Genomic DNA, 13,193 nt, shown 5'->3' with positions numbered 1-13,193 from the left:
TACTCATACTATACTTTTGTAACCTTTTTAATGTATATCCTATTACTAGATACCGCCATTGACACTGTGATTGTGCTAGTTAGAGTTTCACGACAGGGTGAGATCTCGGTGCTAGAGTTGACCTTTTCTCCATCTTATTTTTTGGATACTCTTTGTACTTTTGAGACTATTATATATTTTAATTTGATAGTTCTCATATTTTTTTGGAATAGAGGCTCTTGTACCGACCATACTAGGTCGTGGGATGATATTACTACTCTTTTATTTCTCTTTTGTGATTTTATTATTCTATGATCTGTTTCCTATAATTTATTTACCTGTATATTTCTAGAATTCATGTCATGTTCCACCAATTAGTCTGTTACATTTAGTTTTGGGCTATGATTTGTCTCACCTACTAGTAGGGTAAATTAGGTGTCATCATGACTCAAGAATTTGGGTCATGACAAATTGGTGTTACAACCCAGGTTCATCAGTACTACTAGTACAAGAACAAGTGTCTAGTAGAGTCTCTTAGATCAGAATGATGATGTTTATTTCTTATCTTCAGAGGCTATAAGGCATTCATAAGAGATCTTTACTTCTTCCCCTTATTTCTTACAAAAAGTATATACTAGTTTCTAAGATTTATTTGGTTTTATCCTTTCGCAGATGGCTAGGATGTAAGCTACTTCTACTAGAGAAAAGGACCCTATGTCCGCAACTAGGGATGCTATTAAAGATGTGGATGACCTAGAGGTTGGGGAATATGAGAGATGAAGCACCAATCAGAGATAAAGATACAGAGCCTTCACCCGACCCCATTCCTGCTCCCACACCAGAGATTTCTTTAGCCTAGCCAGTGGTTGGCTAGGGGAAGCCCAGGCTCTTCTAGGGTTTATTTCTTCATTGTTGCTTAGAGATGCTCTAATTTAGCTCTTGGGATAGGTTGGTGGTGCATTGTCTAATGGTGCTTAGTTTGCAGATCAAGTAATATCAAGATAGGGGCATTGCCTATAGCTGTGGTTCCCAAAGTCAAGATCACACCAATGTTTGTAGTTGCTCATCTGGTAGTTTCCTAGCCTACTATGCTAGTTGAGAGGCATTATATTTTGGTTAGATTCTTGAGAATGACTCTGCCTAGATTTTCTAGAGCACCGAGTGAGAATGCATATGAGTTCTTGGTTTCTTCTGAGGATTGGTTTTGTAATTTAGGACTAGTTGAGACTCATGCTATTGACTACACTACATTTTAGTAGGATCTAGAAGCTCGACAATTGTGGAGAGGTTATCTTGATTCTAGGCCAACTAGATCTCTTTTATTAACATAAACTCAGTTCTACAAGGTTTTCTTAAAGAAGTATATGCCTCATAGCCCTAGAGATTGTCTGAGAGACAACTTCTCAAGGTTAAAGTAAGATTTTATGACTACTTTTGAATATAAGGATTGATTTCATGAGTTGTATAGGCACACTCCATCTATTTTGCCAACCTAGTATGAGTAGATTTGGTGTCTTGTCTAGGTATTGAGACTTCCTGTTTGCATGGCTACACAGAGTTTGGTTGCTATTGGTAGGTATTTTATTTTGTTTTTTTATCATGCCTAGATTATGGAGGAGATGCATCACAAGGCTCTAAGGGAAGTAAGAAGAGGCCGTATTATCAAGGTAGTTTTTATTAGATCCAGAGCGCTCATGGTTCAAAGAAAGTAATTCTTAGGGTAGGTACCCTTAATTCTAGTATTATCAGCATTAGGGTCAATTTCGTAGGCCAGTTCATGCTATACTTCAATTAATGGAGGTTATCCCAACTATAGTGATCTTCCTGGATAGAGTAATGGTTAGCCTTTGAGAGGCTCATCTTTTGGGATTTTTAGCCGAGGTGTTTATTCCGTGTTAGTCAGATCTCCTAGATATATTACTACATCTGGGGCATGTTATGAGTGTGTGTCCTTTGGCATTTTCTCTAGAGAGTGTCCCAAGTTTGGGGAAGTTATACCTGCAGCTCAAAGTATTCCAATTAGGGCAGCACTTCCCCCAACTTGAGTGGTATGTATAGTCATCGGAGTGGTCTATAAGGTTCTCGTGGAGGTCCTTAGGAAGGTAAGAAAGGTTATTGTGTCAGGCACACAGCCAGGTGGGGTCGAGGTAATTTATATGCTATATCTGGTTGGCCAAAAATAAAGTCTTCAAATGCTGTTATTATAGGTACAATCTTAGTGTGCCATCAGTTTGATTTTGCTTTATTTGTTCTGTGATCCACTTATTGTTATGTGTCTGCTTTTTATTCACCGCGGTTAAAGTTATCTTGGGATTTCTTATATACGCCATGATATGTATCTACTCCCAAAAATGATTCTTTAATAGTGGATTAGGTTTATATATCATGTGTTGTGATTGTTCAAGAGTTTGATACTCAACTGAACTTATTATATTAGATAGGTGGATTTTGATGTGATTCTGGGAGTGGACTGGTTATTCCCCGATCATATGGTCTTGGATTATTTTGTTAATACCAATACCTTAGCCATGCCCGACATACACTCAGTTATGTGGTAGGGATCTATTAGACATGAGACAATGGGGATTATTTCTTATGTTTGGGATAGAAGACTTATATCTAGGGGTCGCGAGTCCTATCTTGCCTATATTGGTGATGTTAGTGCAGAGAGTCCATCTTTTGTCTCTGTTCCAATAGTTCGTGATTTTCCTAAATTTTCCTACCGATGTACCTGATCTTCCTCTTGGGTGTGATTTAAGTTTATTATTGATCTTGAGTCGAGCACCTAACCTATTTCTTGGTACCTTGTCGTATGGCTCCTACCAAGATTAAAAAGCTGAATTCTCAATTTTATTAGGTCAAGTATGTTGCCTTGGGAGGATCCTATCTTATTTGTGAAAATGAGAGATGGTTCCTTAAGTATGTGTATTGACTACAGGTAGCTTAATATGGTGATAGTGAAGAATAGGTGTCCTATGCCTCACATTGATGACTTATTTGACTAGCTTCACGAAGTAGTGGTGTTTTCTAAGATTGACTTGAATTTATTACCTCCAGTTGATGATTTGGTCTTTGGACGTCCTAAAGATAACATTTAGGACTCGCTATGGCCATTATGAGTTGCAAGTTATATCTTTTGGGTTGACTAATGCCCCAAATGTGTACATGGATTTTGATGAACCATGTGTTCTGACCTTATTTGGACTCCTTCATGGTTGTGTTCATTAACGACATTCTTGTGTACTTATGGAGTAGGTGGAGCATATGCAATATATAAGGATTGTGCTCCAGACTTTGAGATATCATAGGCTTTTTACCAACTTCTTAAAGTGTGAGTTCTGACTTGAATCACTGACATTCCTATGACATATGGTGTCTAAAGATAGGATAATGGTAGACCCTAAAAAATTGAGGCTATTCATGATTTGGCTAGGCCTAGATCTCTATTTAAGGTTTGTAGTTTTATTGGTTTAGCTAGTTTCTACAGGTGGCTTATTGAGGACTCACTACTATTACAGCTTGGATGACCAGATTGACCTCATTGGTCCAAGGAGTATGAGTAGATCTTTCAAAAGCTTAAGGGATTTCTCACTTTAGCTCTTATATTGGCTCTTCCTATTAAGGGAAAGGGATTCACCATGTATTGTGATGCTTATGGTATTTTTTTGGGTTGTGTATTGATTCAACAACTTTGATTTATTGCTTATTCATCGAGAATGATGAAGGTTCATGAGCGTAACTACCCCACTCAATATATTGAGTTGGCGGTATTAGTTTTCGTGCTTAAGAATTGGGGGCATTATTTATATGTCATGCATTGAGAGATCAACACCGATCATCGTAGTCTTAATCATCTTATGACCCTCAGATAGCTTAATCATAGACAACACAGATGAATAGATTTGCTGAAGGACTATGACGTCTTATTGGAACCCATGGGGATTGCACCATACAATGAGAGACCAGGTCTCTTGGAGTCAATAACAACATAATACAAAAAATCAACCATGTGGTGCAAAAACAAAGACAGTGCAACATAGTAAAGACATAAGACTTTTAATTGGAAACCCAGGAAGGGAAAAATCATGGTTTGCCCTCACAAGCACCAAGAAAATCCACTATAATCAACCTCCTGATTATATTCTAGATTTTAAGTAACCTCTAGGCTCCTTTCACTTGTAGTAACTCAATCATAAGATTATCTTGGCAAATCTACCAAGAACTTTCTCTACTAATTAACCTTAATCAGCAACATGCTTAGGTAGCTCTATATAAGCAGCTCTCTCAATAAGAAAACACTACTCTTATAACAAAAATAGTTTATTTACAAATCAACACTCAAGAATAATTTCAATTTAAGCTCACATAACAGCTAAGAACTTAAGCAGTTTTGGAATTGGGCTTTTGTTGCCCCACTTCACTCTTTAGAATTGCAAAAAGCATTTGATAAAGAGGCGTCTCTACCCTTTTATATCTGAGTGATGATTAGGGCTTAAAGGTCGTTAGACCAGCTGTTCAATAAGGTACAAAATAGCACCCACAAGTTTGTTACACAAGATGACAAAAATGTGCATATTCCGTGTGCCAACTATACTGTACCTTGCACGTCCAGGGACATGGTCTCTCGTAGTTCAGATGCTCATCATGAAAAATACATACAGAAGTTTTCCCCTTTTTTGATGATGATAAAACAAACCATACAATTTGAGCATCAGTGCACATTTATCATATTTAATTAAAGTGTTTACCACTTGAAGATGAATGTTACCCCTATCATCATTCTTCGCTCATGATGCAACACAGGGACCTGGTCCCTTGTTGTCAGCTTGCAGCAAAAACTTCTTTCCTTGTCATTTTTTACTGTGCCTTATCATTCACTTAGCACATCACTTATTTCCCCTATTAGCATGCATCTTCAATTTGGGAATTTGCATACTTCCTTTGAATCTGTCCAATACCTAGTCCCTACTATATGAACTCAGTATTCTTCTTTTTGGTAACATTGAAAAGGATTAACAGTAGACCAAGAGTAAAGGTAAGTAGAAATTAGTTAACCCATGGCCACTAGGGTAACACTAAAAAGAAGAACATCCTTAAGATAGAACCAGATAAAAAGCACAAAAGCAGGAACTTATTCATGTATACCTGCCAAGATATGATACTGAGTTAGACTAAAAGCTACCTACATTACTAAGGATACTTTTCTCCTGATCATAGCCAATTTTGTGGAGAACTACTGATTCACATAGTAGATTAGGTCATTTTGATCATGCCTAACCTCAACCTATTCTTAATAAATTGCTCCCTGTGAAGTGTCTTAGTAAGGATATCTACTATCTGATCCTCATTCTTTCAGAACTTCATGGGGGTTGCTCCTTTCTGAACACCGTCTCTTAGGAAGTGATGCCTCATATTAATGTGCTTACTCCTTTTATCTGCACCAAATTCATGGCATTTTTAGATCACTTGTGTTTTCATACATTAGAGAGTTGGTATCTGAGAGAATACCAAAGTCTTTCAGTTTTTGCTTTATCAATAACAGTTGTGCATAACAAGAAGTTGCAATAGCATAGTTAGCCTCACCTACAGATAGAGCAACAAAATTTTGCTTCTTCGAACACAAGGAAATTAATAATGAGCCAAGAAAATATGCCATTCCTAAAGTGATTTTTCTATCTGTTTAATATCCAGTATAGTTAGCATTAGCATAGCCCACTAAGTCAAAACTGTCTCATAGTGGATAGTATAGGACCAGGTCCCTTCTCCCCTTCAGATACCAAAGAATTCTTTTTGTATCTTTTAGATGGGATTCCTTTAGTAATCTTGAAACCTAGCACATATTCCTACACTGAAAAAATGTAAGGTTTGCTTGCAGTGTGATATAGAAAGGACCCAATAATCCATCTATATATTATTTTATTCACTGAAGAACCTAACTCATCATTGTCCATTTTTTAGTTGGTTCTAATTAGGGTGTCAATTGACATGGCATCTCCAATGTTATGCTTCTTTATTATCTCCTTGAGAAGTTTTCTTAATCTAGAGACCTAGAAAAAAGCTCAATGCACCATCATACTCATTTCAAATTCACTTCCCATTAGCTTAATAAATTCTTCACATAGGGATTCAGAAGTAGCTCCAACGATTATGTCATCAACATATATCTGAACAATCAATAGACTGCTACATCTAGTCTTTAAGAATAAATTATTGTCTAATTTTCCTCTTATGAAGCCATTATCTAGGAAAAACTTTGAGAGTCTCTTATACGAGGCCCTTGGTGCTTAATTTAACCCATAAAGAGCTTTGTCCAATTTAAGTAATTAATGAGGAAAATATGCATCTTCAAAACTTGGAAGTTGTTTGACATATACATCCACTTTTAAAATTCCATTTAGGAAGGAACTTTTTATATCCATCTAAAATTTTTTGAATCATATGTATACAGCAAATGGAATAAGAATTCAGATTATCTCTATTCTTGCTACAGGTGCAAAGGTTTCATCATAGTCAATCCCTTCTTCTTAGTTGTAACCTTGAATAACCAACCTTACATTGTTTCTATTGTTAACCCCATCTTTATCTTTCTTATTTTTGTACACCCATTTGATCCCAATAATTGTTTTATGAATAGGCCTGGGGGACTAGATGCCCAACTTTTCTACTTTTAAATTAATGCCATTCTTCTTTCATTGCATTAATCCAATCAACATCTTTCAAGACCTCTTTTGCATTCTTAGGCTCATTTTAGGATAAGAAGGCTGAGAATGCCATATCATTCCTAGCTTAAGCTCTTGTTAGGATTTCTATTTTCAAAGGTATAGTCAGGTCCTTATGGGGGCGAGAGACTTGTGTCTCAAATTTTGCCTTCTGAGATTGATACAACTGGGACCAGGTCCCTGTGAATTCTCACAGGCTTTCTCTGGTTGTATCCTAGTGGAGCTAGAATTTGTGGCTGAGACCTAGATCATTATTGCAGTCATCACTCTCATCTGCATCATTAATCCCTCGATCATCATCTTCAGTAATAACATTCTTTTGAATAGGAATGCATTCTTCTTCTGAGCTTTCACCATCTTCAGTGTTTATTTGGTTTCTTGTACTTTCTTTAACACATAGAGTTCTTTTATTGAACACTTTGTAGGACTTGCTAGTTGAGGAGTAGCCTACAAACACAACTTTATCACTAGAAATCAAATTTTCCTAATTCTCTTTTCCTAGTGTATAAAAAAAATATTTGTATCCAAATGGTTTGAAATAGTCTATCCTATACTTTCTATTAAATACCATCTCATATGGAGTTTTACTCAGAAGTGATCTAATCAAACGCCTATTTGTCACATAACATGCAGTATTTACTGCTTCAGCCCAGAAATTCTTTGGAAGACCACTATCAATTAGCAGAGTCTTGGAAACACTATGAGAGTTATGTTTTTCCTTTCAGTAACTCCATTTTGTTGTGGAGTTTTGGTAGTAGAAAAGTTATGGCTTATTCTATGCTCAGTACAAAATTCATCAACTTGAGAATTCTCAAATTCAGTCCCATGATCACACCTAAATTCAATAATTTTGCAATTTAGCCTCAGTTGGACTTTCTTGGAAAAAGCCACAAGAACTCCATATGTTTCATCCTTGGTTCTCATAAACATTGTCCAAGTGAACCTAGAATAGTCATCTACAATGAACAACACATACTTTGGACATTAATGGGTCCACATAAATCCAAGTAAAGATTTCAAGGGATTTGGAAGTACTTACTTGCTTATTCAATTTGAAGGACGATCTGGTTTGTTTACCTTTAACACACGCATCACAAACTTTGTTGTCTAGCATTTTCAGCTTTGGCAGGCCACGAACCAAGTCCCTTGTAATCATCTTGTTTAACAAGGAGGAACTCACATTTCCTAATCTTTTGTGCCACAAATTAGCATCTTCACTTTGTCCACTTAAACAATTTAATTTCCCATCAGCTACAGACTATAGATAATTACGTATATGTTCTTGATCCTTTTGTCTTTGAGTATTATATTTCTGGATTTCATTCTTGATACAATTCACCCATTAGGTAAGAATATTACCTCATTTCCCTATTTAGAGATTTTTGATACAATTAGAAGACTGTACTTTAGCCCATTTACATAGCACACATCTTCTATTGCATAATGAGCTGATTTCCTAATTTTTTTCAACACCTTGGATGTAAACCCTTTTGCCATTTCCAAAGGATGCACCTCCCCTTTGAAGTTCCTTGAGAGTAAGAAAGATATCAACCCTCCCAGTCATGTGCCTAGAAAAACCACTATCCATAAACCAGTTTCGGTTGTCATTCCTTTTCTCTATCACATTTTCTTCTCTATCTTCAATAGTGGCCATTAGAGAGCTACAGGAACATGAGATTATCGTCTTTTCACCATATTTCAGCATGAACCCATCTCTTTTCTCCTTGTCTCTCTTATATTTATTTGAGGAGTCATCCCATGCAGCCAACATCTTTTTTATTATACTGCTGACTGTATCTTTCTTATTTATTTTTTAAGATTTTGATCATTCTCTTTGCTAAGATGACCATCTATTTTTATAGCTCTAATAATATTCATTTCTATAAGTGAAACTTCAATGTCTTCTTCACCTAGGTTAGATTCTAGAGCCTTTAAATTCAACAATCCCTTGCCTCTTGCTTCTTTTCTTTCCACCCCTAGTTTAGTTATAGTAGCCATGATGACCAGAACAATCTAGGTATAAGCCCTTTAGATTTATCCTTCTTTGATACCAATTATTTGAACCCTTAAGGGTCATACCAAACAATGAAGGACCAGGTCCCTTGGAGTCAATCACAAGAAATATCATAGAAAAGTAACTATGAGGTGCAAAAGCAAAGGCAGCGCAGGAAAGTAAAGACATAAGATTTTTATGTGGAAACCCAGGAAGGGAAAAACCATGACTTGCCCTTACAAGAACTAAGGACATATACTATAATCAACCTCTTGATTACATTTTAGATTTCATCCTACCTCTAGTATCCTTTCGCTAGTAGTAACTCTACTACAAGATCATTTTGGAAACTCTACCAATGACTATCTCTACTAATTAACTCTAATCAACAACAAGCTTAGGTAACTCTACCTAACCAGCTCCCTCAATAAGAAAACATGAGTATTTCTTTTACAAATCAACAATCAAGAACAGTTTTAATTTAAACTCACATAATAGCTAAGAACTTGAGCCGTTATGGAACTGGTTTTTTACTGCTTCACTTCACTCCTTAGAATTGCAAAAACTATTTGATGAAGAGACGTCTCTTCCATTTTATAGATGAGTGATGATTAGGGAAGAAATATTATTGGACTAGCTATCTAAGTCGGTACAAAATAGCAGCTGCAAGCTTGTTACATAAGAGGACAAAACTATCCAGACATCGTATGCCAGCTATACTGTACCTTAAATATTTAGGAACCTAGTCCCTTGCAGTTTAGCTGCTCAACATAAAAAATACATATAGAACATCTATATTCTGTACCATTTGAGCATGGTAAACGTGGTAGTGGATGGCTTGAGCTGGATGGTAATGAGTATGGGATGTTTGGCATCCATTTAAGTTTCTGAGAAGCCATTAGTGCGGGACATCTAATACTTAGATAAATTAATGGTATGACTTTACATTTCAGACTACAAAAGGATCTTTGGTAGTGTTTAGGCACGATCTACCTTATTTGAGCTTATTCATAGTTGCTAGTTTGAGGATAAGGGACTTTATGTTATTCGTGACTAGGTGCTGAGTGGTGAGTCGAGGAAGGCTACCATATATTTTGAGGGTATTTTGAGATTTTGTGGACACATTTGAGTTTTGAGTGTTGGTGACTTTATTTTGTCGTTATTACGTGAGGCTCATAGCTGCAGATACTCCATTTACCCTAGGATAGCGCAGATGTATAGGGATTTGACGCAGGATTACTGGTGGTGTGTTAGGAATAGAGATATGGTAAACTTTGTAGCTTGTTGCCTATGTTTATAGTAGGTGAAGGCCAAAAATCAGACTCTTAGTGGCCTGATCTAGAGATTGCCCATTTTCGAGTGGAATTGGGACCTGATCACTATGAACTTTATTAGTTGGTTTTTTTGCACCTCCTATGGTTCCAACAACATTTGGATCATTATGGATTTACTGACCAAATCAACACATTTTTTCCTATTTAGTGTCCATAAGTTTGAAAGGTTAGCCCGTATCTCAATTGGGTATCTCTATTTCTAGGAAATACCCAAGATATAGTCAACTTCATACTCACTCTTATGTCTAAGATAGTGAGAATTAGCAAACTCAACCCATTAATTGTCTACTATTTCCTTGGAACCTATATCTCTCTTTCAAGGATGATGTGGGTTCCAAAAGTTTACCCAAACTCCTCTTTCAAGGATGGTTTGAGCATTCAAGAGTTTGGGGTTTTCACCTACAAATCCATTTTCAGTATATAGGGATTTCATTCACAAATTCCAATAAATATAATCAAACATAGCAGAACTTTTATCAACCAACTAGCATATAAACAAATATATCATAACCCACAACTAATAGCACCTTAGTTCAACATAATCCCAAGATAATGAAATTTAGCTACTCATGATGAAAGGAGAGAAAAATATACAAAAAGGGTTATGCAAATCATCCATTCTTCAAGAAATTAATAAATTCAAAGTCTCCAAATAAAATTACAATTCTTGCCCAATTTAGGGCTTCAACTTCAAATTCAAAATATTACTAGTCTCTAGAAATGCCCAAAATGGGAAAGGATTTAAGATTTTATGGGATTTAGGGTCTGTGATGTTCCGAGTTTCGACGAAACATTTAGATCATCTTCTTGGGAAAATTGTATGTTTTCAAGAAACCAAAGTGGTATGTAATGATTCTTTTTAGTGTTTTAGGGAAAGGAGTGAACCACAGAAGAAACTTCAAAAAAGTAGTAGAAAAAGGGAATTTGACGGTCAAAATGGTGGACCGTCAGTCTTACTATGGACCACCAGGTAGACCTTCAGGCCTTATCCAGAAAGCACTCTTCTGAGGGACTCAGTGATGGACCAAATGGTGGACCGTCAGTCTTGCAATGGACCACCATTTGGAATGTTAGGTCTTATCCATAAAGCACTATTCTGAGGGACTCAGTGATAGACCAAATGATGGATCATCAATATTGCGATGGACCACCAGTTGGACCGCCAGGCCTTATCCAGAAAGCACTTTTCTGAAGGACTCAGTGACGGACCAAATGGTGGACTTTTAGTCTTGTGACAAACCACCAGTTGGACCGTTAGGCCTTATCCAAAAACCACTCTTCTAAAGGATTCAGTGACGGACCAAATGGTGGACCGTCAGACTTTTGATGGACCACCACTTTGGCCGTCGACTTGGACACAGTTTTTCTGATTTTAAATTTTAAATTCCTTTTTACCTGGGAACATATAAATACTAAATTTTAGGGTTAGTAGGGGAGCTTTTATCTTTTACAAGTTTTATATCTATAGAAATTCTCTGTAACCTAGTTCTTTAGGGATTGAAGCATATATTTAGGGAAATTAATCATTCAATTTTTTATTGAAGATTCAAGCACTGACTCTTGAGATTTTTGTAAGTGAATTCTAAATATATTTGTGAATAATACAAGAATTATTTCTTCTTCATTTATGGAATTTTGAGGCTAAGCTCCCATAACTAGGATAATGGGATCCTTAATGTGAAAAGCATCTATGGGTTGTGAATCTAATTGAGTTTCATGAATAACTGATATTACATAAACCATTTTCAAGTTAATGACTTTTCTTGGTTGCAAACTTTAGAAGTGAGCCCAATAACATCACTTGTCTGAAAGAAAAGTGTTTGTTGGGGAAAGAAAGGGTTTACATGAATTCTAAGGGCTTTAACCTTTGGATTAATGTCAAATGCCTTAACAGGATTAACTTACATGAGAAAATGGTGGAAAGAAAAATATATCCTTTGAGTTTGAGAGAATTAGAGGACAATCTATCCACTTAGTTTGAGAAACTAAGGGATAAAGAATAGGTTTCAACCCTTCCTGCAATTGAATTTGTTAATTGGAACTCTTAAGTGATTCACAACCCTAGTTCTGCTAGCATTTTGGTAACCATAGCTCTGGTTTGTTTAATCTCATTAAAGTACTAATTACAAAGCGAATCATTTGTTGGATTACTCTTATTATAATTAATTACTTTATATTCAGGAACCTCTGATCAATAGTCCAGTAACGATTACAATACTTAGTGAGTACAGTATTCCCTGTGGGATTCAACACCCAACCTAGTTGGGTTCTATATTTTATAGCGACTGCTTACAGTTCTTACGAGAGTTGTAATTTGGGCGTATCAAATTTTAGCGCCGTTGCTGGGGAATAAGGTTGTTAACTAAGTTTGTGATTGTTAATTGACCCTTTGGTCAAAGATTCCCAAATTTTACTTTTTATTTATTATTTTTGTTTTGTGCAGGTTGAGTGTCTTGTATTCTAAGTACGCGGAAATCAGGTCAACCATTATTACCTGTTAATTGGAAGAATGGATGGTCAATAGGACCCGAAAAGAATAGCTGCTCAGTAGGAGCAGGCTAGATTAGTAGCCTTAGCAGCCGCGCAAGTAAACCAGCAGAATACAAATAATGATAGTCGAGAAGTAAATCTAAATAATAAGGACTTGGGCGATGATGAGTTATTAAAACAAAGGCGTGCAGATGATGTAGCCGTACTAGCGAATAGAAATATCAATAGAAATTGCCAGGCTAGGATGAGACCCGAATGACGAGTTGTCCAGTTTGTTCTAGACGATGATGATGATGACCTGGATAGGGCTGGTGCTACAGGGGATATTATTCCTCTGCCCTTATCACCCAGAGCTAAGTTCAACATCACAATTACCATGATCCAGTTATTTCATCTTAAGGGACTATTTGGTGGACTTGCAGGTGATGATTCTAATATTCATTTGATTAACTTTATCTCGACATACAAATCGTTCGACAATCCAAGAGTAGGAAAAAGTGCTATTTGTCTATGATTATTCTCGTTGTCTCTGTCTGGAGAAGAAACTTTATGGTTGAATGGGATAACCCCCAATTCTATTACAAATAGGAGTCAATTGAAAGATGCTTTCTTAGAAAGGTTCTTTCCGCAGTCCAAGAGGGCACAGTTAAGAGATAGAATCAGTAATTTTAGACACCT

Source organism: Capsicum annuum, chromosome 10, assembly GCF_002878395.1.
Source record: "Capsicum annuum cultivar UCD-10X-F1 chromosome 10, UCD10Xv1.1, whole genome shotgun sequence".
Lineage (NCBI taxonomy): Eukaryota > Viridiplantae > Streptophyta > Magnoliopsida > Solanales > Solanaceae > Capsicum > Capsicum annuum.
The sequence above is the reverse complement of the archived record's forward strand: the minus strand, read 5'-3'. Positions refer to the sequence as shown.